This window comes from Melospiza melodia, chromosome 24, assembly GCF_035770615.1.
Source record: "Melospiza melodia melodia isolate bMelMel2 chromosome 24, bMelMel2.pri, whole genome shotgun sequence".
Lineage (NCBI taxonomy): Eukaryota > Metazoa > Chordata > Aves > Passeriformes > Passerellidae > Melospiza > Melospiza melodia.
Window position 1 is genome coordinate 7,186,471 of NC_086217.1, and position 25,529 is coordinate 7,211,999.

The following is a 25,529-nucleotide window of genomic DNA, read 5'->3' on the forward strand; positions in this document are numbered from 1 at the left end:
GGAGTGAGCTGACACGTGCAGGCACCGTGTCTGTGCCGCTGTTCCTGCTGGTGCCACACACACCCACGGCCAGCCTGGTCCTGCAGCTTCAGCCCCAGGTGCTGCAGGATCCAGGCCATGCCATCCCAGGCAAGCTGCTGATTTGCATTAACCCTCTTTCCTTCCAGCTCCCACATTCTTTACTCCCTTTACTTTCTCTTTATTCCCTTTACTTTCCCTTTACTCCCTTTATTTTCCCTTTACTTCCGTTATTTCAGTAACTCCTCTGAATGTGATCGATAGTGTTGAGCACGCCCCAACCAAAACCTCCACCATAAAACACCATAGGTTGGACACCTTGGTTTGAAATCATTCCTGTGAGGGCTGCAAAGAGAATTCCCACTCGTCCTGCCTGGCTGGGGAACCTGGAACCACTCACATCCTGGGATTGTCACCTAACAGGGGTGACATTGTCCCTTGTCACACCCAGCACAAGCAGTGGGGTTGAAGTCAACCCTTGGTGAAACTAGTTTTAGATTAATGAGTGCTTAATGTTTCTTTCTTTCTTTTTATGGTTATTTATTTTGGAATTATCTTCTAGCTGAAAAAAAGCATTATGGTCATGTTTTCCTTACTGTCAGGTACAAAACAGTCACAGAATTGTGATTTTTTTAAACTGACTGCTCTCTTGAATCAGGGAATGAATGTCTTTGTCCAAACACCTCCTTTTGTGAGCCTGGGTTTACATCTAAATCTCACCCTGCATATCAGTACTTCTGGATTAGCCTTTCTCTCCAGAAACCTCCACAAATTTCCCTGCTCAGAAATGACGTCAGCTCTGCTCTCTGTGGCAGCTCAGAAAGCCAGGGAAGAGCCGTTCCCTGAGCAGCTGGGGCTGCAATCCCTCATCCCTCCCCAGCACAGGCACAGTCCCATTGCTGCATTCCCAGTTTGGGATTTCCTGTGTGGCCAGCAGCCTGCAGGGTCCCGGGATGGTCCCCCCGCGCCCATCCTGCTCTCCCAAGCTGCCGAGCCTGGCACTGGGATATAAAAAGCTGGGCATGGATGTGTGCCAAGAGGTAGTAAACAAACTGGGAACTCTGTTTTTCCTCTGGCTTTCACTCCCCAGCCCTGTCTGTCTGTGCAGCAGAGTGCCCAGCTGCCGGGTGGATTTTTCGGATCCTAAGCCTGGCTCTCATTTGGGGGGCAGACAAGGAGGGGCTGTGGTGAACCCCGCTCTCCAGAGGGCCAGCAGGAGCCTGCCTGGGCTCTGCATTCAGGCCACAGACGGTGAATGACAGAGAACAGAGCCCAGAGCTGCCCTTGGATGTCAGTGCCACCCGAGGGTGTGACAGCAGCTGCACAGGATGGATGCAAAGCCAAACACATCGATCAGAGCGTGCAGCTGTGCTGGGAACAGAGAGAGGGCTGTGCTGCAGGCAGGCACCGGGAAACGAGCGGGGAATGCAGGAGCTGGGACTGAATTTTACTGTTTTATTCCCGGCCACCTCCGTGTGCGTGTCCCTGCAGCAGTGGGCAGCCTGCTCCCGGTGCCCGTGCTGCCCACGGTGGAGCTGTGGGTCTGCAACCTGCTGCACCTCTACCAGCCTGTGAAAAGGTCCCTGCTGCACCTCTGCAGGGCTGGACACCATCCCTGCTGCACATCTGCCAGCCTGTGGTACCGTCCCTGCTGCACCTCTGCAAGGCTGGGCAGTGCCCGCTGCATCTCTGCCAGCCTGTGAAAAGGTCCCTGCTGCACGTCTGCAAGGCTGGGCACCATCCCTGCTGCATCTCTGCCAGCCTGTGGAAAGGTCCCTGCTGCACGTCTGCAAGGCTGGGCACCATCCCTGCTGCACCTCTGCAACCTGCTGCACCTCTGCCGTGGGTCTGCAACCTGCTGCACCTCTGCAGGGCTGGGCACTGTCCCTGCTGCATCTCTGCCAGCCAGTGGCACTGTCCCTGCCGCCGGGACAACGCAGCGATCCCAGCCCGGCGTTGTCTGGTTCTTACAGCCCGGGGTCCCAAAGCCCCGCGATCCTCGCAGCCCCTGCGTGTTGCAACACCTGCGGGCAAGGTAAGGAACCGCTCCCGGTAACTGGCTGGGAGGAGGAGGAGGAGGAGGAGGAAGCAGAGGCCTCTGCAGGCGCAGGGAGCTGCAGGAGGGAGGGAGGGAGGGTGTGATGCTGCTGCTGCCGTGGGAGGGATGCAGGGATGCTGGAAGGGGAGGGGGGATGCAGGGATGCTGGGTGGGAGGGGTGCAGGGATGCTGGAAGGGGAGGGGGGGATGCCAGGCCATCCGTCCATCCTCCTCCTCCCGCGGCTCCTCGGGCTCTGCTCGCTGCCTGCTCCCTCCCAGCCCCCCAGCTCCCCTCCCTCCAGCCCTGGTGCCCTCGGGGATGCTTTCAAACCCTGCCCCATCTGTCTGTCTCCATCAGGAGCCCCCAAATCGGGCTCACCATCCCCACATCCCAGACGGGACAGCAGGACACGGCCACTCCATTGCCCACCAGGATGGGCACCCTTGGCCTCATGGGCACCGACAGCACCCAGCTTCCCTCTCCTGTGTGCTGCAGCCCCACAGAGAAAGAGAACACAGGGCCAGAGCTCCTGGAGTTCCTTTTCCCATGGGAGCCCTTCCCAAAGCCCTGCTCTGCTTGCTCATCTGGGAAATTGCACAGACTGAAGAGGACAAAGGCAGCTCTGGGCTCCTCTGACACCAGGGGTGCTCAGCCTTCCTTCAGAGGCACCAGAGGGAGATAAAAATAACCCAAGACAATGCAGAGGAGCTGTTTGTCCGTGCCCGAGGCTGGGCCAAGCCCCTGTCCCTGCCTGTTCTCAGAGCTGCTTTTTTAGGGCTCCACTTTCTCCTCCAGCTGCGGCCTTGCCCTTGCATCTGCACATACAGAACTGTCCTCCAGGGCTGGTCCTTGTCCCTTTGATCCCGTTCCCTCCCCACAGGGATGTTCTGGAGAGGTTTTTGATGTTTTATCCACGTCCTGCTCAATCCAGAGCTTGCCTGGAGGAAGGGTTAAAGCCCTCCCTGGCTCTGGGTCAGCCTCCTCCTGTCCTCACCTGCTTTCAGATGGTTTCTACTGGAGGAAATACGTGTGCAGGCCCTGAGGCTGCTCTGCAGCTGCTGGAGAGGACAGCTCTGACCTCCATGGGTGCACAGAGCCCCTCCAAACGGGGCCCCTCGAGTCCTGCTGGGCTCTCTGTGCCTGGGAAATGCCTTTTCCATCCATTCTGGGGGTTTGAGGGAGGATAAGAACAGAGGCAGGGGCTGCAGGGATGGGGTTGTGTTTGAGGAGTGTGGTGGTGTTCACAGGGGTCCGAGGATGAGGGAAGAGATGAGGATCTGACTCCATGTTTCAGAAGGCTTGATTTATTATTTTATAATATGTATTATATTGAAACTATACTAAAAGAATAGGAGAAAAAGTTCTATCAGAAGGCTAGCTAAGCGAAGAATAGAAAAGAATGAAAACAAAGGTTTGTGGCTCAGACAGAGAGTCCGAGCCAGCTGACTGTGATTGGCCATTAATTACAAACAACTCTATGAGACCAATCCCAGATGCACCTGTTGCATTCCACAGCAGCAGATAACCATTGTTTACATTTTGTTCCTGAAGCCTCTCAGATTCTCAGGAGGAAAAATCCTGAGGAAAGGATTTTTCATAAAAATATGTCTGTGACAGGAGACTCCTCACAGGCCTCAGGGGCTGCAACAATTCTGGTGTGAACTGCAAGGAAGGGATGTGAGCATCCCCAAGGTGTGGGATGTGCTTCATCCCCCACTGTGCTCCTCATCCCTGACATTGGGGCAGATCTGGAACGCTGGAGGAGGGAACAGAACCATAAACTTCATTCTCTTTCATGCCTGTCCCCAGCAGGAGAGGCTCAGTAAACAGGAACTGGGTCATTCCCTCTCTCCAGAGGAGCTGGTGTGAGAGAAACAGCCACAGAATAATTATGCCACATGAGCCACTAGAAAATGCCTTTTCTGAGCAGCTTCTGGGGACACATGGGAACCTCTCTGGCTTTTCAAACTCAAAGGGACTTTGCTTAAGTTCCCTTCCAAAGGAAACTGCTTCAGCTCATTATTTGCAGACAGCATCTGTCACTTTTCTATGCCAGTGGCTGCTGATCGTCCTCAAAGAACATTGTACAAATGTGCAGACTGCTGTGTGCTGAGAAAGGACTGCTATTATATCAATTTTCCACTTGAAAGCAGCAATAACAGCAAATAAAGCTGGAGCCACATGACTCTGCTGGATCTGGGGCACTCACGGAGCCACTCACCCTCCCTGAAGGGGGGGAGCCTCCCTGGGGCAGGCCCAGCACACACTGGTTCTGCTGGTGGGCAAGGCAGAGCCAGGGGCTCCCCTGTTCACCTGGGGAGATGCCCAAGGAGCCTCTGTCACCTGCAGAGCCCCAGGTGACCTCTGGTTTGTGTGGCCTGTCCTGGGGTGCAACCACCCCAAAGTGCAGCTGCTGTGGGATGCACGCAGCCAGGCCTTGGCCAGACACCATTAAAGGTGTCCTCTCCTGTGGGATCAGCAGGAACTGAACCCACAGCTCCTTTTCCAGGTTTGTGCGGCCTGTCCTGGAGCCCAACCCTAAAGTGCAGTTCTTATGGGATATGGGTGTGATGGACACAGCCAGGCCTTGGCCAGCCACCATTAAAGGTGTCCTCTCCTGTGGGATCAGGAGGAACTGAACCCACAGCTCCTTTTCCAGGGCTGGGTGACACTTGGTTTGCGTGCTGTGTCCTGGAGCCCAACTCCAAAATGCAGCTCCTGTGGCATGTGGTTGTGATGGACACAGGCAGGCCTCGGCCAACCATCATTTATGTGTTCTCTTCTGTGGGATCAGCAGGATCCAGAGCTCATATTCCAGGGCTGGGTGACCTCTGGTTTGTGTGCCTTGTTCTGGAGCCCAACCCACCCCAAAATGCAGCTCCTGTGGGATGGAAGTGTGATGGACACAGCCAGGCCTTGGCCAACAGAGAACTGAAGGTGTCCTCTCCTATAGGTTCAGCAGGAAATAAATCCAGAGCTCCTTTTCCAGTGCTGGGTGACCCCTGGTTTGTGTGCTCTGTCTTGAAGCCCAACCCACCCCAAAATGCAGCTCCTGTGGGATGGACACAGCCAGGCCTTGACCAAGCATCATTGGAGGGTCCTCTCCTGTGGGATCAGCAGGATCCAGAGCTCATTTTCCAGGTCTGGGAGACCCCTGGTTTGTGTGCCCTGTCCTGGAGCCTAACCAACCCTAAAGTGCAGTTCTTGTGGAATGGGGGTGTGATGGACACAGCCAGGCCCTGGCCAGCCACCATTGGAGTGTCCTCTCCTGTGGGATCAGCAGGAAATAAACCCACAGCTCAATTTCCAGGGCTACATGTAAAGGAAGGACAAAATTGGATAATCTGCTCCTCTGGAGAAGGCAGCAGTGGGGAAAGCCAAGGAAATTCTGGGTGAATTCTGCCCCTGTGACCCTCAGCACTTCCTGGCAGGCCAGCAAGGTTTGCCAAGTTCTGGTTTTGTTTCAGACACAGCTGACTCTTTAAAAGTGTTTGTGGAATGCTTTTGAAAAGGTTGGTTTGCTTGGAGTTTTAAAAGTGCATTTCAGTGTTTCCATACCGAATGGATTTCACACAACATCTCCAGTTCATTTAAAAGGCCTTAAATATCTGGATGCTTTTCAAAAGTTGAAAATTCCTGTTTCAGTCCTGTCACAGCTCATCTTTTCCATTCATTATGTTTTACTTAACCTTTTGGGTAAGGATGCTGCCGTTCTCCCAGGGCTTGTGCAGCATTCTAACAGCAAGTGGCAGATTTAGAGACTCTCTGTGGATTTCAGGGAGCAATAATCCCATCTCCTGTGTCACACTGCAAACTCCACGTGCTGGACCTGCTCCAGAGGGATCCACACTGAGAATTGGATGGTCCCTGTTGAAAATTCAGCTTTATTCTGCTCTTCCTAAAACCAGGATCAGCTGTGCTGCTGGGATTGGTGGTCCCAGACCTTCCACTGGAGATTTGGGCTGGAATTTCCAAAGGGGAGTGGGCAGCAGGGCCAGGAGGGGATTCTGTCTGTGGGACCCCACTGGAATAGTGCCCAGCTCTGGTGTCCCCAACATCAGGAGGACAAGGACCTGCTGGAACAATTCCAGAGGAGACCTGGAAGTTGATAAAGGGACTGGAGCACCTTGTTGGGGTGTTGTGAGGGTCCCCAGGGATGAGGTGAGAGATGAGAATTGACTCCAAGTTCTTAGAAGGCTGATATATTATATTATATTATATTATATTATATTATATTATATTATATTATATTATATTATATTATATTATATTATATTATATTATATTATATTATATTATATTATATTATATTATATTATATTATAATTAACTGTACTAAAGAAAGAGAAAGGAGACATCAGAAAGCTAGTCTCAGCCCCTTTCCCATCTCCTTCAGCCCCTCCAGCCCATCCCCAGCTCTGTTCCCTTCCCTCCACACCCTCTAGCCCCTCAATGTCTCTTATCCTCAACATCTTTCTCCTTCAGTCATTTATTTATAGCCTGAGATTTTGGGAAAAAAAAATGCATTTCAGTGAGAGGACACCTGTCAGAGATAAACACAAGCAGGGTAAACACCTGCCTGGCTGGGTGGGTGCTTCAGGAGGAAAACAACACAGGGATGTTGGGAGCTCTCCCAAATCCTTGGGAAATCTGGCAAAAAGTGACCTTGGGTATCCTGAAGGGTGCTGGGAGATGAGGATGGTGCTGCTCTGTCTGTTCTAATTAGGTTTTAAAGTGCTCCGGGGTGAGGGCTGACTTTGCACAGGGGATGTGGCAGCGACCAGCGCCAGGGAGCTCTGAAGCAAGGCGGAGCATCTGGTTCCTTATCTGAATCGTGGGCACAACAGAAACAGCATAATGAGGGACAAAACCGCTGCTTTGGAACAGGAATAATGGCAGTAATGTGATAATGGCAGTAATTACAGCCCTGGTGTTAATTGGGTGATGGGAGGGTGCTCAGCAGGGCTGGGATCAGGAGGGAGCACAGCCCAACACAACGGGGCCATCACGCCCTCGGAGGGGTGAAATGGGCAGGAGGGGTCCCCAGGTGTCCCAGGTGTCCCAGGTGTCCCAGGTGTCCCAGGTGTCCCAGGTGTCCCCAGGTGTCCCAGCAGCTGGATTGCTGAGGATGGGACAGGAACCTCAGTGGGGTCACAGCTGAGGTGTCACACACATCTTTTATGGAAAATCCTTTCCTTAGGGTTTTTCCTCCTGAGAAGCTGAGAGGCCGCAGGAACAAAATGCAAACAATGATTATCTGCTGCTGTGGAATGCAACAGGTGCATCTGTGATTGGTCTCATGTGGTTGTTTTTAATTAATGGCCAATCACAGTCAGCTGGCTCAGACTCTCTGTCCAAGCCACAAATCTTTGTTATTCATTCTTTCCTATTCTATTCTTAGCTAGCCTTCTGATGGAAACCTTTCTTCTATTCTTTTAGTATAATTTTAATATAATATATATAATAAAATAATAAATCAAGCCTTCTGAAACATGGAGTCAGATCCTCATCTTTTCCCCAATCCTCAGACCCCTGCGAACACCCTTGGTCACTCTGAGGCTGTCCCTGGTCTCTGGGGACCTGCCCTGCCCATGTCACCTCTCTGAGCATGAACAGCCCCATCTGAAGTGATAATTCTAGGGGTTTTTTTGTAATGGAGGAAAATGGGCCAATTTCAACCCATCCCAGCCTCAGCAGAGTGTCTGAACTCAGGCTCTGTGGCCACTGCAGCTCTCAGGGGTTTAAATTCGGTGTAACAACATTTTTGTGTCAACGCCACTGAAATTCTCAGCACCTTGGGGAGAAACTCCCTGTCCTGCAGCCACACAGTGCAGATCAAAGCTCTGAGGCCCTACTGAAATCTCATCAGTCAACAATAATAATAATAATAATTACACATTAATCAGAAAATCACAGAATGGTTTGGGTTGGAAGGGACCTTAAATTCCACCCCAGTGCCACCCCTGCCATGGCAGGGACACCTTCCACTGTCCCATGGACGCCTCCCACTGTCCCAGACTGCTCCCAGCCCTGTCTAACCTGGCCTGGACACCTCCAGGGATGGAGAAACCTTCCTCAGACCAGTCCTGAGCAATCCCAGCCTCTGCTTTCTGCTGAATAACGCGGCTCACACCCTGTGCAGCCAATCTGAGAGCCCTCAGCTGAGTTCATATCCACTGAACGCATCAGGAGGAAGCTGCCACCCACTCTGGGTACAGCACTGACCCTGGCACAGGGACAGGACCATCCCAGATGTGGTGGGAAGAGGGGCAGGGTCACCCCAGATGTGCCCCCAAGGATGGCCACGGGGGGAAATCATTCCAGATGTGCCCCAAATGTTGGCCAGAGGGGCAGGATCACCCCAGATGTGCCCCAGGGCTGAGAGGATGGGATCTACCATGGGGTTGCTGTAAGGGGTCCCCTGAGCAGGGACTGGGCCATCAATGCAGGGGATTGCACTCCTTGCTGTCACCTCTGTTCCCCCAGAGCAGGCAGGGCTCATCTGGGGCTTCTGCTCTTTGGTCTGAGACTAAAAGGTGGAAGAAAATATTTTGCTCCTTGGTCTAAGACTAAAAGGTGGAAGAAAATATGGACACCATGAGAACCCCACCAAACCCTGCTTGAAGGCAATTGAAAAAACAAAAAATAAACACATTAAAATTAAAATTAAATTTAAAAATAAAATAAATAAACTTAAAAATAAAATTAAATTTATCAACCATTGAAAGCAATTCAATGGTTAAGAAAATCCAGGCAAATCCTTTCCTTGCTATTTCTTACTGGGAAAAGGATGAAACTTTTTTTTTTTTTTTTCCTGAGTATTAAAAAAGTAAAAAGAGAAAAAAAAATCCACCTTGAGAGATGCAATAAGCATGGAAGGGTTCAGCCTAATTAATTCTGTTCTTCAAGTCATTATCACCTAGCAGCAGGTGCAGAGGAGCTGCTAGACAGACTGATCCTGAGCTTTGGAGTTAAACTGACCCCGAGATTGCTGAGATCTCCTCTCCCAGAACAGAGGAGGTGAAGAAGGGGCTCCTCTCCCCCAGCACGTGGAGAACCAGGGCACAAGAGGAAAGGATTTTGTGTCTGGGGTGAATTGTGCACAGCAGCATTGCTGAGTCCATGGCACTGCAGATCACCTGGAATTCCCATTTTCCAGAGCTAGGAACCCTACACTTGTTCCATGGTTTTTTGGTTTTTTTTTCCTTCCAGGACCTGAAGGAGCTACAGGAAAGAAGGAGAGAGATCCTTGACAAGGGATGGAGGCACAGGACAAGGGGGAAGGGCTTAAATTGAAGGAACGTAGATTGAGAGGGGATATTGGGGAGAAATTCACCCCTGGCAGGGTGGGCAGCTGGGGCTGCCCCTGCATCTCTGGCAGTGCCCAAGGCCAGGTTAGACATTGGGGCTGGGAGCACCTGGGACAGTGGGAGGTGTCCCTGGGACAGTGGGAGGTGTCCCTGCCATGGCCGGGGTGCAATGAGATGAGTTTTGTGGTCCCTCCCAACCCAAACCATCCTGGGATTCTTTGGCTCCCCAGCTCCTCCTGCTCTGTGCACCCTCCCTCCCTCCTTCCCCTGCCATGGGGTCCTGCTGCTTCCTGCAGCCCCAGCCCCTCACAGCCCCAGAGCTGGCTCAGAGTCACAGAATAATGACGTTGGAAGAGAAATAACCACCAAAAAATAACCACCAAAAATAACCACCAAAAATAACCACAAAAAATAACCATAAACAATAAGCACCAAAAATAAAATAACCAGAAAAAAAAAACCAAAAACACAAGTAATAACCACCAAAAATAACCACCAAAAATAACCACAAAAGATAACCACCAAAAATAACCACCAAAAAATAACCACAAAGGATAAGCACAAAAAATAACCACAAAAAATAACCACAAGAAATAACCACCAAAATATAAGCACCAAAAAAGCCCAAAGAAAATAACCACCAAAAAATTACCACCAAAAATTACCACAAAAAATCACCAAAAAAGCCCACCAAAAATAACTATAAAAAGTAACCACAAAAAGTAACCATCAAAAGTAACCACCAAAAATAACCACAAAAAGTAACCACCAAAAATAACCTCAAAAAGAAACCACAAAAACTAACCACCAAAAATAACCTCAAAAAGAAACTACAAAAAATAACCACAAAAAATAACCACAAAAAATAACCACAAAAAGTAACTGCAAGAAATAACCATGTGGGCCTGGATTCAACACCCAGAAAAGTTCAGTTTAGGAAGGAGCCAAATACAAAGAGCACGGGGAGGGAGAAGGGAGAGGAGTCAGGAATTTGCATTCCCACGATTGAGGAGATTTATCTGCATTTCTAGTTAATAGAAGACATTAATTGATTCATGTTTTTTATGGCTGCACACTGAGCTATTTCTGTCTGGAAGGAGACACTCTTAAATGGAATGAGTCAGAGCAGACCTGTTATGTCACCCTGGGACCCTGCAAGACTGGTTAATAGCTCTGAAGAAATCAAGTTGCTTCACAGGGCTATTTTCTCTTCAGACATCAAAAGCAGAGCAAAAGGAGAGTAGTTCTGAAGGCTGAAAATGATTTTTTACACGGTCCTTTGCATTTGACAAATAGCAACAGGATAATCAAAGAGCTTTGCTCTTCACAAGACAGTTCCACAGATGTTCCCGCAGGATTTATCCTTCCAGCTGAACAGGAGCTCCTGGAACGTGCCTGGGGGGAGTCCTGGCAGGTCCCAGCTCCTCAGTTCACTTCCTGCCAGATTAACTTTGCAAATCAAAAGAGAATGAAAGCTTCTTTTTCATCTTTAAGATATTTAGGAAAAATATAGGAAGGAATTCCTCACTGGGAGGGTAGGGAGGGACCGAGATGGATTTCCCAGAGCAGCTGTGGCTGCCCCTGGATCCCTGGCAGTGCCCAAGGCCAGGCTGGACATTGGGGCTGGAGCAGCCTGGGACAGTGGGAGGTATCCCTGCCATGAAAGGGGTGGCGCTGGGTGATTTTTAGCTTCCCTTCCAATTCAGACCATCCTGGAATTCTGTGACATTCCTCCAAGAACTTTTTCCCTAAAAATGCACCCTAACCCTGACTGTAACCCTAACCCAAACCCAAACCGTAACCCAAACCTAAACCCTAACCCTGACACTGACCCAAACCCTAACCCTGACCATAACCCTGACCCTAACTCTGACCCTACCCAAATCCAAACCAAAATCTTAACCCAAACCCAAATCCAAACCCTAATCCTGACCCAAACTCTAACCCTGACCCAAACCCTGACCCAAACTCTAACCCTAAGCCAAACCCTAACCCGGATCCTGACCCAAACCCAAACCCAACCACTGACCCTAAACCAAACCCAAACCCTGACCCAAACCCAACCCCAGCACCTTCCCAAACTCCCTCCCTGGGGCTGCAGCCAGAATCCCTTGGGGAAGAGGAGGCTGTGGGGCAGGGAGCAGTTCCAGCTGTGGGTCTGTGAAGCAGTTCCAGCTGTGGGGCAGGGAGCAGTTCCAGCTGTGGGGCAGGGAGCAGTTCCAGCTGTGGGGCTGTGGGGCAGGGAGCAGTTCCAGCTGTGGGGCTGTGGGGCAGTTCCAGCTGCGGGGCTGTGGGGCAGTTCCAGCTGTGGGGCAGGGAGCAGTTCCAGCTGTGGGGCTGTGGGGCAGGGAGCAGTTCCAGCTGTGGGCTGCCCTCCTGCTCTCCCTGCCAGGACCTTCTCCCCTCTCTGGAGTTCTGATTCGAGGCGCAGGACCTGTTTTTCAGAGGGTTTAGAGCAGAGAACAGCAATGGCCTGATCTGTTTATCTTGGAGTCAATCAATTCCTGCAGGAGGAGGATGAGAACAGCCCCAGCTCAGGGAGGCTCTGAGCAGCTGGAAGCTGATGGACTCCGTGCCACTTCTTCAGGGATATTATTTGTGCTTTCGGAACAGAGCCACAAAGGCACAAATAAATCCAGCTTCTCTGGGAAATTGTCCTTTATTCTGCTCCCTGGCAGGCACAGGGGGTGCCTCGAGCAGGTTTGTGACAGAAGCATTGTCCCTGCTGGGCACCAGAGCTGCTCAGGGAGTGCCAGGGGAGCAGGAGCAGGAGCAGGAGGAGGAGGAGGAGGAGGAGGAGGAGGGCTGCATCCTGCAGAGCTGTCCTGGGGGAATGGCCAGTCCTTGCTGCACAGCTCCTGCCCTGATGGAACCCTGCTGGAGTCATTCCCATCTCAGACCTTCCCAAAACCCATCCATGGCAAACCCTCACTCCTGGCTCTGTGCTGGGGCTGCCCTTCCCTCTGAGCAGCTCCCTGTGCTGGGCTGGCAGCTCACAGCAGCCAAAGCTCTGCCCTTGGGTGAGCACAGGATGAGCTGGACCTGCACCTCTGACGGCTGGAGAGGCTGGGCAGGGTTAAAATGGAGATTTATTGAAAGGATCCACCTTGGGCAGTGCAAGAGCCCAGCCAGGGCTGCACCCAAGATGGACCCAGAGTCAGGAGTTTTCACCCTTTGATGAGTTCTGGTCCATTTCCATGCTGGGTTCAGTGCCCAGTCCCAGCTCCAGGGGATGCAGTCCCACCCTCCCAGGTTGCTCTCCTCCATTCCCTGTTGTTTGCACCTTTTGGGGCTGGAGCTGCAGCGGCGTCCTTGGTTCTGGGGCTGGAAAAGGATTGTTCTGTGTGCCTGAGCTGTGAGGAGACCTTGCTGACACTTTCTGTGGAGTTCAGAGTTATTTCCCAATGCAGTGCAGAGCCTGGGAAATATGAATGATAAAACTGAAGGTATCACCTGAAGCTGCAGCCCCTGGAGCTGCAGAAAGGTCAGGAAGCCCTGAGAAGGAAAAGGTGAGAGGCCACTGAGCTCAGCATCAGAGCTGTGTCCCCTCAGCAGAGCCACACGGCTGTGGGGGTGTCACCTCTGTCCCCACACGGGCTCAGGGAGCTCTCAGGGTGACCCAACCCTCCCTCACTCAGGGTGTCCCAGTTTCCCTCAGCTCCCAGCACAAACTGGGCCGAGCTCAGGGTGTTTCTGGCAGCCTGTGGGTGCACAAGCCCTGCCCTGGGGGCTGAGGGACAGCAGGAGCTCAGGGAGGCTCCTGCAGCCCCAAGAGCTCTCCATGCACCGCCAGGACTCTCCTCTGTCCCTCTGGCTCTGCCTTCTGAAGCTGCTGAAGCTCTCCATGCTCCTCCTGAGCACTTCCAGGACTCCCCTCTGTCCCTCTGGCTCTGCCTTCTCCTCCCACATAAGCCCAGGGCAGTGTCCTGCACCCTGTGACCCACAGAAGGCTGTGGCAGTGACACCCAGGGTGACTCTGGACAACAGCACTGCCTGCTCTCCCTTCTGAGCCCAGCCCTTCCATCCATGCCTTCCACACAGGGAGGAGGAGCAGAACTCCCCAAGCTGCCTTCTCTGGGCCTAATCTGCACCACAAACTTTTATCCACAGCTCCCTCCAGCACAGACACTTCCAAACTCCTATTTCCCATTCCTAATCCAAACCTCAGGTTGTTCTCATCACCTATCTTTGAATTGGCTCTATTTTTAGTTTGCTGCTTTAAAATGAAGATGAGGAGATGCCTTTTATAGACTGAGCACTCCTGCTATCCGAGCAGATCTGAACTCAACTGTCGCGTTCGGATTTTCTGAAAAATCCTCTTTGCCCAAGATTTCTTCTCCTGGGAAGCTGAGAAGCCTCAAAAAAAAGGAAAACAATAATTATCTCATTTGCTTCTGCTGTGTTTTGCTGCTTTGGGATGTGGTTGGGGGTTGTTAATCCAACAGGTGATTGTTTGATTGGTTTCATGTGAATTATTTTAACTTAATGACCAATCAGGGCCAGGTTGTGTTGGACTCTGGAAAGAGTCACGATGACCATTCTTTGTAGCCTTCTGTAAATATGTTTTCTCTATTCTTTAGTATAGTTTTAGTATAGCAATATAATATAATATAATATAATATAATATAATATAATATAATATAATATAATATAATATAATATAATATAATATAATATAATTATACTGGAATATACTACTGGTGTTTTATCTGGGCTGAAATACTGGAATATACCCTGGTGTTTTATCTGGGCTACTGGAATAAACCCTGGTGTTTTATCTGGGCTGAAACAACAGGGGCCTTGTGCTGACAGGACAAGCAGAGAGAGGAGTGGAGCTCCTGAAGAAAACATTGAAGGGCTGTGCTTCCAAAGAGCAATCCAGGAATTGTCAGCACAGAGCCCAGCCCTGCTCAGAAATGGGGCTTGAAGCACAGCTGGGCTCAGCAGACCTGCAGCTCTCTGCCTGCACAAATATTTTATATAAATATAAAATACAAATATGTTCCTTATCCTAGCTGGAAGGTGATCCCTGAGCTCAGCCTGGTCCTGTGCTGATCCCAGGGCTTGAAAAAACTTGAACAAAATCCTGGAGTCAGGGAGCAGTTCCCAGGCTGGATTCCTTGTGGGGACAGAAATTGGGCATGGGAGGAGGAGGAAAAGGAAGAGGGGAAGGAAAAGGAAAAGGAAAAGGAAAAGGAAAAGGAAAAGGAAAAGGAAAAGGAAGAGAAGAGAAGAGAAGAGAAGAGAAGAGAAGAGAAGAGAAGAGAAGAGAAGAGAAGAGAAGAGAAGAGAAGAGAAGAGAAGAGAAGAGAAGAGAAGAGAAGAGAAGAGAAGAGAAGAGAAGGCTCTAACATATCCTGAGTCCATTCCAGGTTCAGAGGGGAGCTGCAGACCCCCTTTCCAGCAGGGGCAGATGTGCAGCAGCACCGTGGGCTGCTCTGCATTGCTCACACCAGTTGATTTTCTGCAGCAGGTCCAAGGCAGTGGCACTGAAATCCATCACAAGCTCCCGGTGTTGGCAGGAAATGGGCTTGGACTCAGCTCTGTGGCTCTGGGCTGAGCTCCAGGGTTCTGTGGCACCACAGGAGTCACTGGCAGCCCCAGCTCCCTGCTCATTCACTGGCTGGCAGGGCTCTCCAGCAGGCACAAGAGGTACCATGAGAAGAACTGTCCCTGGCCAAGGGCTGCCAGCTCCATGGATGGAATGCTGCTCCCTGCCCCGCAGCCACTCATGGAGGAAAGGAAAGAGCTGCTCCTGGTTTTCACCTGCCAGGCAGAAAATCCCAGGTTTAACCCAGCCCCAGGTCAGGTTCTGGCAGCTCTGCTCCATGGGAACACCAAGGTGATGCCTTGGGAAGGCAAACCTGAGCCCTGTGGCTCCAAAACCTCTTCTCTCATGAATGTGGCATTCACATTCTCTGAAAAATATCCCTTCACCCAGGGTTTTTCTCCTGGGAAGCTAAAAGGCCTCAGAGAAAAAGGAGAACAATTCTTATCTCATTTGCTTCTCCTGTGTTGTGCTCACGTGGAATGTGTTTGGAGATTGTTTACCCAAAGGTGATTGTTTCATTGGATTCTGCTGTGAATTGTTTTCACTCTTTGGCCAATCAGGGCCAAGCTGTGTCAGGACCCTGGAAAGAGTCACAAGTTTTCATTATGATCTTTTTAGCCTTCTGTAAGTATCCTTTCTGTATTCTTTAGTATAGTATAGTATTCTTTAATATAATATAGTATCATAAAATAATAAATTAGCCTTCAGAGAACATGGAGGCAGATTCACCATTCTCTCCCCTCGTCACTGAACCTGCATTCACACAGATCACGAGTTCCTCCGAAGGAACTTTGGCAGATAAACTGTGCCCAACACACTGGCTTTGCTGGAGCAGTAGATTTTTGGGATTTTTGGGATTTCTGGGAGTGCTCAAGCTCTCCATCTGCCAGACTCTGACCATGTTGTTGTGGAGAGATCACAGATGGTTCAGAATTACAGATCCCTCTGCAAAGCCTCCTCTCTGCTGCCAGGAGTCTCCAGTTCTTCTCACAATATTTGAATTTCTTATTTGCAACCCGCAAGCAGGATTAAGAGCGAATGCAGCCCTGCCAAAGGCACATAATCCAGCTCCAGGGCGAGCCTGCATGGAGGTGAAATTCCCTGTTTGGGGAGAGAAGCAGGCTGAGATCCTCAGCGACACCATAGCAAGAAATCAGAAGGGCTCTTTATGCAAACGGTTCTTGATCATAAATAGAGGAAAACACGTTCTTCAAAGAGGAGCTGGTGGCAGGCAGCTGCAGCTCCATTTTCACAGACAGCTGGGCTGTACCTGCCAGCTCTTCCCCAGCTTTCAGCTCAGCTTTCAAAGGTATCTGCCAAAACATCCCCGGGAGCTGACAGACTCCCTGTGAAAGGGCAGCCAGGAACAGGCAGGGCTCCTTTCTTCTCCTCTCAGCCACTGTCACTCATGTTGTCACCCTGTTATTGCACACAGAAAGCAGAGGGATCCATTCTGGAGCTCCAGGTGATGATTGAAACCCATCCATGGTGCTCAGCGGAGGGCTGGGTGCAGCAGATGGGAATCAGGGGAGTGAAAACCTGGGGGATTTACCTTGGCATGGGAACTGGAACAGCAGAGGGTTGGGTGCAGCAGATGGAAATCAGGGAGTGAAAACCTGGGGGATTTACCTTGGCAGGGGAACTGGAGGGAACCTTCCAGTGGGGAAGGAGAGTCCCAAGCTCTGGGTCTGTCCCACACAAAGCCAGGGAAGCCCTGTGACCTCCCAGATGCCAAAACACCCAGCTAATCCTGGGTGTGCACACCCAGAAAGGCCCTGGTGGCCTTTCCCTGCCTCAAACACAATATTTTGGCTTCCACTGTCTCTAAGAGAGAAAGAAGAGACAACCCCAGTCCTGTCCTTGTCCCCTTTGATGAGGCCAAGTCAAAAATGCCCAAATCAGTGGATGGGTGAGGAATGGGATCTCCAGGAGACAAAAGGCTCCCTTTCCATCTGACAGCTGGCTCTGGAGCAGCCCCAGGGATCTCCTGGACCTCCAGGTGCTCCAGGCCCAGCTTGTGGGCATCTCCCTGCAGCTCCAAGGAACAGAAAGCTCCAGGGAGGCTCTCAGAGCAGCTGCCAGCCTTTGTGCTCATTGCCAACAGTGTGGGACACACTGGCTGGTGTGGGAATTTGGAGTGAGTTTGAGATGGGACCTCTGAGCTGCTTTAGATGGTGTAATTTATTTTTCATATCTTCTACCTAGGCAGGAAGGGTGAGTTTGGCTCACACCTTCACCACATGGCTCAGAAGATAACAAGACCCTCAGTTACAAGACCTTGGAAAGATTTATTTATTGTAAATGCAGGCAACCCCAACGAGGGGAGAGAATGATGAATCTGACTCCATGTTCTCAGAAGGCTAATTTACTACTTTATTATACTATATTAAAGAATACTAAACTAAAGTAAAGAATACAGAAAGGATACTTACAGAAGGCTAAAAAGATAATAATGAAAACTCGTGACTCTTTCCAGAGCCCTGACACGGCTTGGCCCTGATTGGCCAATGAGTCAAAACATTCACAGCAGAATCCAATGAAACAATCACCTGTGGGTAAACAATCTCCAAACACATTCCACATGAGCACAACACAGGCAAAGCAAATGAGATAAGAATTGTTTTCCTTTTCTCTGAGGCGTTTTAGCTTCCCAGGAGAAAAACCCCGGGTGAAGGAATCATGGTTAGGGAATGTGAATGCCACATTTATTGGCAATAAAACACTGCTAACAAGGATATTTATGGTTTTGACCCAATCCTTAAATATTTTGTCTTATGGACCCGTGCTACAGTGTGAGCTTTCTTAGCCAATCATGTTATGGCACACAAACCTACAGTAGTACACTCTAAAAATTCTTGTTACCTTTGTAACTACTTTTATTTTTCTGCATCTTAAACTCTAAAATCTAAACTTTCCTCCACTTAGCTTTACCTGTCTCAGCTTCAAACTCCAAATCCACATTCTCGCTTCGGTCACCTGAGTTTGGGAGCCTTTTCCAAGGTCTCAGATCAAATCCTGGGTTTAATTCTCATCTTTGGCTTCCAGGCCCAAAGTTCAGAGAGCTCCCTGCATTTCAGATCCCCCAGGCTTGGAGAGCCCTATCCCAGAAGGCTCTGTGCAGGTTCCTGGGCAGCAGGACAGGAGCTCCCCAGTTCTGCTGTTTCAGTGCTCCATGTAGGAGGGGACACCAGGGGCTGAGGGGGTTTTGCTGCTGTTCCCCCATCCCTTCCCGTCACAGACATTTTTTATGAAAAATCCTTTCCTCAGGATTTTTCCTCCTGAGAAGCTGAGAGGCCTCAGGAACAAAATGTAAACAATGATTATCTGCTGCTGTGGAATACAACAGGTGCATCTGTGATTGGTCTTATATGGTTGTTGCTAATTAATGGCCAATCACAGTCAGCTGGCTCAGACAGAGAGTCCGAGTCACAAACCTTTGTTATCATTCTTTCCTTTCTATTCTTCGCTTAGCTAGCCTTCTGATGAAAACTTTTCTTCTATTCTTTTAGTATAGTTTTAATGTAATATATATAATAAAATAATAAATCAAGCCTTCTGAAACATGGAGTGAGATCCTCATCTCTTCCCTCAACATAAGACCCCTGTGAACACTGTCACACCTTCCCACAGCCCTGCAGCCCCTGGAATGTTTCCCATGGCCTTTCCCCCCTCTCCTCCCACCTGGCTGATCCCAGGGCTATAAAAACCAGAGCTGTCCAGACTCTGCTGAGAAATGGCCGGGCCACGTCTGAGGGAGGTTAAATAATTCAGAGAGGCTTGAAATGTCCTATTGCGTCATGGAATGTTCCTGCACAGCTCCCAGGCCCCCCTCCCCATCCCAATGATCCTATTTCCCAGGCAATACAATTAGGTGTCGGAATGTGCAGGGCTTGGGATTCATCTGGAATCAGGGATGTGGGTGATCTTAAGCAAGGCAGCATGGAAATCATCCGAAATGATCCAGGATAAACAGAAAGTGATTCATTGGCATGCAGCGGGCTCAGGCTCCACAGCTCTCCATTGATGGGATTTCTAACAAGTGTTTAAGGACCCAGCGCACCTAACCCTCAATTTTTGCAAATCTATTCACGGCAAGTTACAGGTGCAGGTGTGGAAAAAATGATCCTCCAAGTCCTGCCTTCGCCTGTAATAATGAGTGTGCTGCGAGTGGGGATTACTAATGATGGGGGCAGGCAGTAAATTCCAGCCTGGAGCTGATTCACTGCGTGTTTTGTAGCTGTGCTGGGCCCAGGAAGTTGTGACAGGTGTAATATAAGACCCCAAAATAACAAATTAAGGGTACAAAGCGGCGCTTTGGGAAAGGAACTGGAACACAGAGCTGCAAGCCAAGCAACGGGGAACCAGCCATGGCAGCAGGGAACCAGGGCACTGTTGGAGGGGGGAATCAGAACTCTCAAACTGCTAATGAGGAGCAAATTAATAAATCTTTCTCTCCCACTCATCTCTGAATCATATTTACAGCCAATGGAGCAACAACCCCACCAGTCCCAAGGAAATGGCTGTAAGTGGGGCTCAGTTTGGGGTACCCCAAGGCACCAGGGTGTGCCAGAGGGGCAGAGGGGCCACCCCAGTGTCCCAGCCTGCAGCAGCTCCGTGCTCTCCATCAGCTGAGGCGTCTGCAGTGAGATTGGTTTGCATCCAGACCTGTCAGTGCTGAAATACAGAACCTGTCAGAGGCAGCTCAGCCTGCAGGAAGAGCAGCCAAGGATGGGCACTGAGGGAACACCATGGATGGGAGATGGTGGATCCCAGGGGAGGAATGACCTGCTCTGGTGCTGCACAGGATGTCCCAGCCCTGCTGTCAGTCAGTGGTGCAGATTTCTGGATTTAAGGGACAGTGGGAAAAACAGGTTTGGGCATTGTCACAGACATATTTTATGACAATTTTTTTGTTAAGATCTTTTTTCTTGAGAAGTTGAGAAGCCTCAGAAATGAAATGTAAACAATGGTTATCTGCTGCTGTGGAATGCAATAAGTGCACCTTTGATTGGTCTCATGTGGTTGTTTTTAATTAATGGCCAATCACTGTCCAGCTGACTCAGACTCTCTAGTCAGTCACAAGATTTTATTATCATTCCTTTTCCTTCCTTTCAAGCCATCTGATGAAATCCTTTCTTCTATTCTTTTAGTATATTTTTATTATATAATTTTCTTTTAATATAATATATATCATAAAATAATAAATCAGCTTTCTGAAACATAAAGTCAAGATTCTCATCTCTTCCTTCGTCCTGAAACCTCTGTGAACACCACCACAGGGCATAAATAAACAGCAGCAAAAACTGGCACCTGGCTGGGAGCACTGGGTGGCAGGTGACAAACTGGCACCTGGCTGGCAGGTGAAAATGAGTGTGGAGCACCAACCCCATGGGGGCCTGTAAATGTAAGGATGAGATGGAGGCACAAATAAGAGATGTTAACAGAACCCCTGACTGATTTTAACAGCAATTCTGAAAGATTTCATTTAAAATGTCTGTGTGTAAATTGTTTTGTACCATTTGACTAGTTTTGGTAGAGTTCTGGCTGCTGCCAAAGTGTCACAGACATCTTTTATGGAAAATCCTTTCCTTAGGATTTTTCCTCCTGAGAAGCTGAGAGGCCTCAGGAACAAAATGTAAACAATGATTATCTGCTGCTGTGGAATGCAACAGGTGCATCTGGGATTGGTCTCATGTGGTTGTTTCTAATTAATGGCCAATCACAGTCAGCTGCCTCAGACTCTCTGTCCAAGACACAAGCCTTGTTATCATTTTTTAGGATTCCTTTCTATTCTTAGCTTAGCCAGCCTTCTGATGAAACCTTTTCTTCTATTCTTTTAGTATAGTTTTAATGTAATATATATCATAAAATAATAAATCAGCCTTCTGAAACATGGAGTCAGATCCTCGTCTCTCCCTCATCTTCGGACCCTGTGAACACCATCACACATCCTCACTTTGCAGCATCCTCACCAGGAACAGAAAATAACCTCCCTGTTTTCACACTCTTGCAGAGCCCCCAGGAAAACAAAGAAGATGCTGAGTGCTGACCAGAGGTTTTCATCTGAGTTATCATCTCTCCAGAGCTCCTGCTGCTGGCCCAGACTGCTGAAACCCAGGGAGCTCCATCCCACTGGGAAACTATTGGCAAGGTCTGAGAGTGGAAGCAAAAAAACAACCAAAACCAAAACCAAAATAAAATAAAAACCAAGTAACAGGTTTTTATGCAAAACCCCAGCAATATGATGTGGAGTAGGCAGTGTGGAGTGGATGAGTTTCCTCTCTGGGGTGTTTATCCCAAATCTGTGGCTGTAAATCCCTCCAGGCTGGGTGGGTGCCAGAGCTCTGGGGAGCCCTGAGGGCACAGCCCAGGCCAGGGTGGGACACGGGCAGTGCCAGGGTGGGACATGGGCAGTGCCAGGGTGGGACAAGGGCAGTGCCAGGGTGGGACATGGGCAGTGCCAGGGTGCTCAGAGCAGGCTGAGGGAGCTGGGATTGCAATCACAGAGGGGTGAGCTGGCTCCTGTCTCCCACGTGCGTCCCCGGAGCTCTGAACCCTCCCACGGCACCAGCAGCAGCAGGAGCTGCTCCCACACAGGAATGTGGGATCCATCCTCCCTCCATGGGGGCTCAGTGCCCTGTGCCCTCCCAGGGAACCCCTCAGAGCTGCTGGTGGTTAATTCCACACAGAATTGAAAGCTGCTGCCTCAGAACCAGCCATCCAACCTTCTTCTACCTAACCTGGCATGAGATCAGCCCTGCCTTGTGCCTCACCACGGGGAATTCTACATCCTGAAGGGCCAGGATTCACCCCTGGACCATCCTGACAGCACAGGAACTGCCCATGGCTTGGGGAACACACACTGGAATGGCTCCAGAGCCCTCAGGGGTGCATGGCCCAGGGGAATGCCATGGAAGAGCCATGAATGCCCATCCTGCCCAGCCAGGGCATGGCACACACGTGGCTCTGCTGCTTTGGTATCCATGGTGCTTTGGCATGGCTCACGTCTTTGTCTTCTGCCCAAAATAGATGAGCTCTTAAATATTACTCAGCACTTGGAGTTCTGCCACAGCACAGTTGAGAAAACACCAAAAATGTGTCTCCCAGTGCAGAGAAATATTGAGAGAAACTTCACTGGCTTCGTGCAGTGCAGGGCAGAACCCCCTGCACAGGGCAGGGTGAGGTTAACAAGGGCTGGAACTGGGAAAGGACAGAACCTGCTCATCTCAGTGGGAATAGGAGAAAACAGGACGGAACCTGCTCAATAGGAAGAGGACAAAGAGCACAGAACCTGCTCATCTCAGTGGGAACAGGAGAAAAGAGCACAGAACCTGCTCATGTAGATAGGAATAGGAGAAAAGAGCTCAGAACCCACTCATTTAAATAGGAATAGGATAAAATAGCATAGAACCCACTCATTTCAATGGGAATAGGACAAAAGAGCACAGAACCCACGCATGTAAATAGGAATAGGAGAAAAGAGCTCAGAACCTGCTCATCTAAAGAGGAATAGGAGAAAACAGGACAGAACCTGCTCAATAGGAATAGGACAAAGAGCACAGAACATGCTTATCTAAATAAGAATAAGAGAAAACAGCACAGAACCCACTCATCTAAATGGGAACAGTACAAAAGAGCACAGAACCTGCTCAGATAAACAAGAATAGGACAAAAGAACACAGAACCTGTTCATTTCAATGGGAATCAGGGAAAGATCACAGACCCTACTCATCTAAATAGGAATAGGAGAAAACAAGACAGAACCTGCTCACCTAAATAGGAATAGGACAAAAGAGCACAGAACCCACTCATCTCAATGGGAATAGGACAAAAAAACACAGAACCTGCTCACCTAAATAGGAATAGGACAAAAGAACCCAAAGCCCACTCATCTAGAGTCCTGGCTGAAGCTCTCTTACAGGTATTGAGTGGTGGCTTCAAGCTGAACTCAGGAAATCTGTCACAGATTTCCCCAACTCAAATCTGTCAAATATTTCCCTAGATCCAACCATTTCAGGCACAATCCCAATGACAGAACCCCTCAGTCCTTTGTGACACCCCATGTGCCCCCTGTCACAGCACAGACAGACAATCAGCTCATGTCACAGACACAGACAAAGCCACACGTGAGCACAAGCAGGTCCCGCAGCAGGTGTGAGGTGTTTGTCACTCTCACCACCCAGCAGTGGGGGAATTTGCCATTAAGAAACTGGAAATGAACATTACAGCACTGTTCAAAACCCAGGTGGATTTACAGGCAGCTGAAAGGTAAATTCTAAGGCCAGTCCATTCTGATGTCTATAAACAGCCCAATATTCATTTCTTGAGAGAACACAGCCTTTTTTCTCTTTGGAACCCCCCCGTCTGAGGGCTGTGGTGGATGAGCAGGCTGCATTCCCAGTGCCCACTGTCCCCCTTGCCAGGGACAGGAAATGTGCTCTGGAAAAGGTGTGGAAACCCCAGGTTCACCTACAGGAGAGCAGAGCCTTTGCAGCTGGAGGAGGAGAGGAGGTTTTGTTCTCACCTGGGAGGAACTGGGAGCAGCCTTTTTGTCCAGCAAGGTGCTGGGAGGTGCCTCAGGGGTGTGAGGTGAGGACAACTGACCTGCCTGAGACTCAGGGCTGGGTTTGCAGCCCTGCTCAGGGATCTCCAGGGCTTGCTGGAGCCCATCAGGACACCCCAGTCCATGGACCATCACTCCTGGGGTAACTTTTCTACCTGACCCTAAAAACACTCCTAGTGTGGCAGGACATGACCATAAAACCCCTTTGGGATGGGGACACCTTGTGTGAAATGTCATCCCTGGCTCCTCCCTGGAACCAGTGCAGCTCCCAGCCCACCTGAGGTTCCTCTGCTTCCCTTCCCTTGGACTGGGACTGCAGGGATGAGATTATAAATCTGGGATTGCAGGGATTGGGTAACAGATCTGGGATTGCAGGGATGGGATAACAAATCTGGATTGTGGGGATTGCATTACAAATGTGGGATTGCGGGAATGGGATAACAAATCTGGGATTGTAGGGATGGGATAACAGATCTGGGATTGCAGGGATTGGAAAAGTGGAGTTTCAGGTTATTGGACTATAGGACTGGAATTGAGGGTGTTGGATTACAAAACTGGAATTTCAGGGTATTGGATTGGAGGGATGGGATAGCAAATCTGGGATCGTAGGGATTGGGTTACAAATCTGGGATTGCAGGGATGAGATTATAAATTTGGGATTGTAGGATGTTGGATTACACATCTGAAATTTCAGGGTGTTGTATTACAAAACTGGAATTTCAGGGTATTTGATTACAGGACTGGGATTTCAGGGTATTGGATCACAGATCTAGAATTGCAGGATATTGGATCACACATTGGGATTTCAGGGTATTGGACTACAGGACTGGGATTGTAGGGCATTGGATCACATATATGGAATTTCAGGGTATTGGATTACAGGATATGGGATTACAGGACTGGGATTTCAGGGTTTTGGATCACAAATCTGCGATTACAGGGTATTGGATTACAGGACTGGGATTGTAGGGTATTGGATCACAGGACTGGGATTGTAGGGTATTGGATCACATATATGGAATTTCAGGGTATTGGATTACAGGATATGGGATTACAGGACTGGGATTTCAGGGTTTTTGATCACAAATCTGGGATTGCAGGGTATCGGATTACAGGGTATTGGATTACAGGGCATTGGATTACAAATCTGGGATTGCAGGATATTGGATTACAAGTCCCACGGGTGCTGCCTCAGCCTCAGTAAACTTTATTTAAGCACACACAGACATACACAGACAATATACATATATTTGTTTCTTCTCTGACAGATCTACAGGACCGACACTACTTTGGATGACACTTGTGGAGAACTGGAAAAAGTGCAGGAAAAAAATAAATTTAAAAAATTAAAATATCAAGGTCTTTTAATCATTTGTGAGTCACGGTCATCCACAGAAACAACACAGGAGCGTTCAACCAGGCGAGCACGAGGACACAGTACATTGGTGAGAGAGGAATCTCCACATACATCGTGTCTGCAGGGGGTACAGCAGTCTTGGGGACACAGAAGGGGACAGGAATGGCACATGCACCCCCGGGGTCACAGCCAGGCCACCGGTGGCACTGGGGACAGGAGGACACTCCGAGCACGTCTCACTGTACACCAGAACGACTCACCAAAAGCATCATCGGTGAACATTGCCTGGGGTCGTGGTGGCACCAGGACACGGCTCTGGTGGCGCCGGGACCCCCTGGATGTTCGGTTATTTGTGTTAAAGCTGTCTCTCCACAGATATTTATATACAGTACATGTACACAGAACATACACACAGCAGCACATGTCGGTTTTTGTGGTTTCCTGGTTTGTACATTATATCACAGATTATAGGAACACAGAAAATATAGGAGCTAAAAAGAAATAATTTTATAAAATATTCCTCATAACTCCCCCCCCCCCTCCCCACGCCCCACCATTTAAATAAATAAATAACTAAAAGAAAAGCCCAGAAGTGAAAGAAAGGAGCTCCAGCCCCACAGTCTGGAAGTGGTCCCTGCCTGCCCTGGGCCAGATGGACATTGCTGCCCTCCCTGTGGGAGCAGCCAGGAAC

At 49.6% G+C, this 25,529-nt stretch overlaps 1 protein-coding gene and 1 long non-coding RNA gene across 3 annotated transcripts in view; one reads left to right on the forward strand and one right to left on the reverse strand.

Moving 5' to 3' along the window:
* Nucleotides 1-25,529, reverse strand: part of SHISA6 (shisa family member 6) — a 151,856-nt gene that overhangs the window by 92,990 nt on the left and 33,337 nt on the right. The gene's annotated exons all lie outside the window — the stretch shown is intronic.
* Nucleotides 1,734-24,808, forward strand: LOC134428703 (uncharacterized). Its single transcript, XR_010030441.1, has 3 exons — nucleotides 1,734-2,053; nucleotides 20,932-21,069; nucleotides 24,750-24,808. It is a non-coding gene; the product is annotated as an uncharacterized LOC134428703 (long non-coding RNA).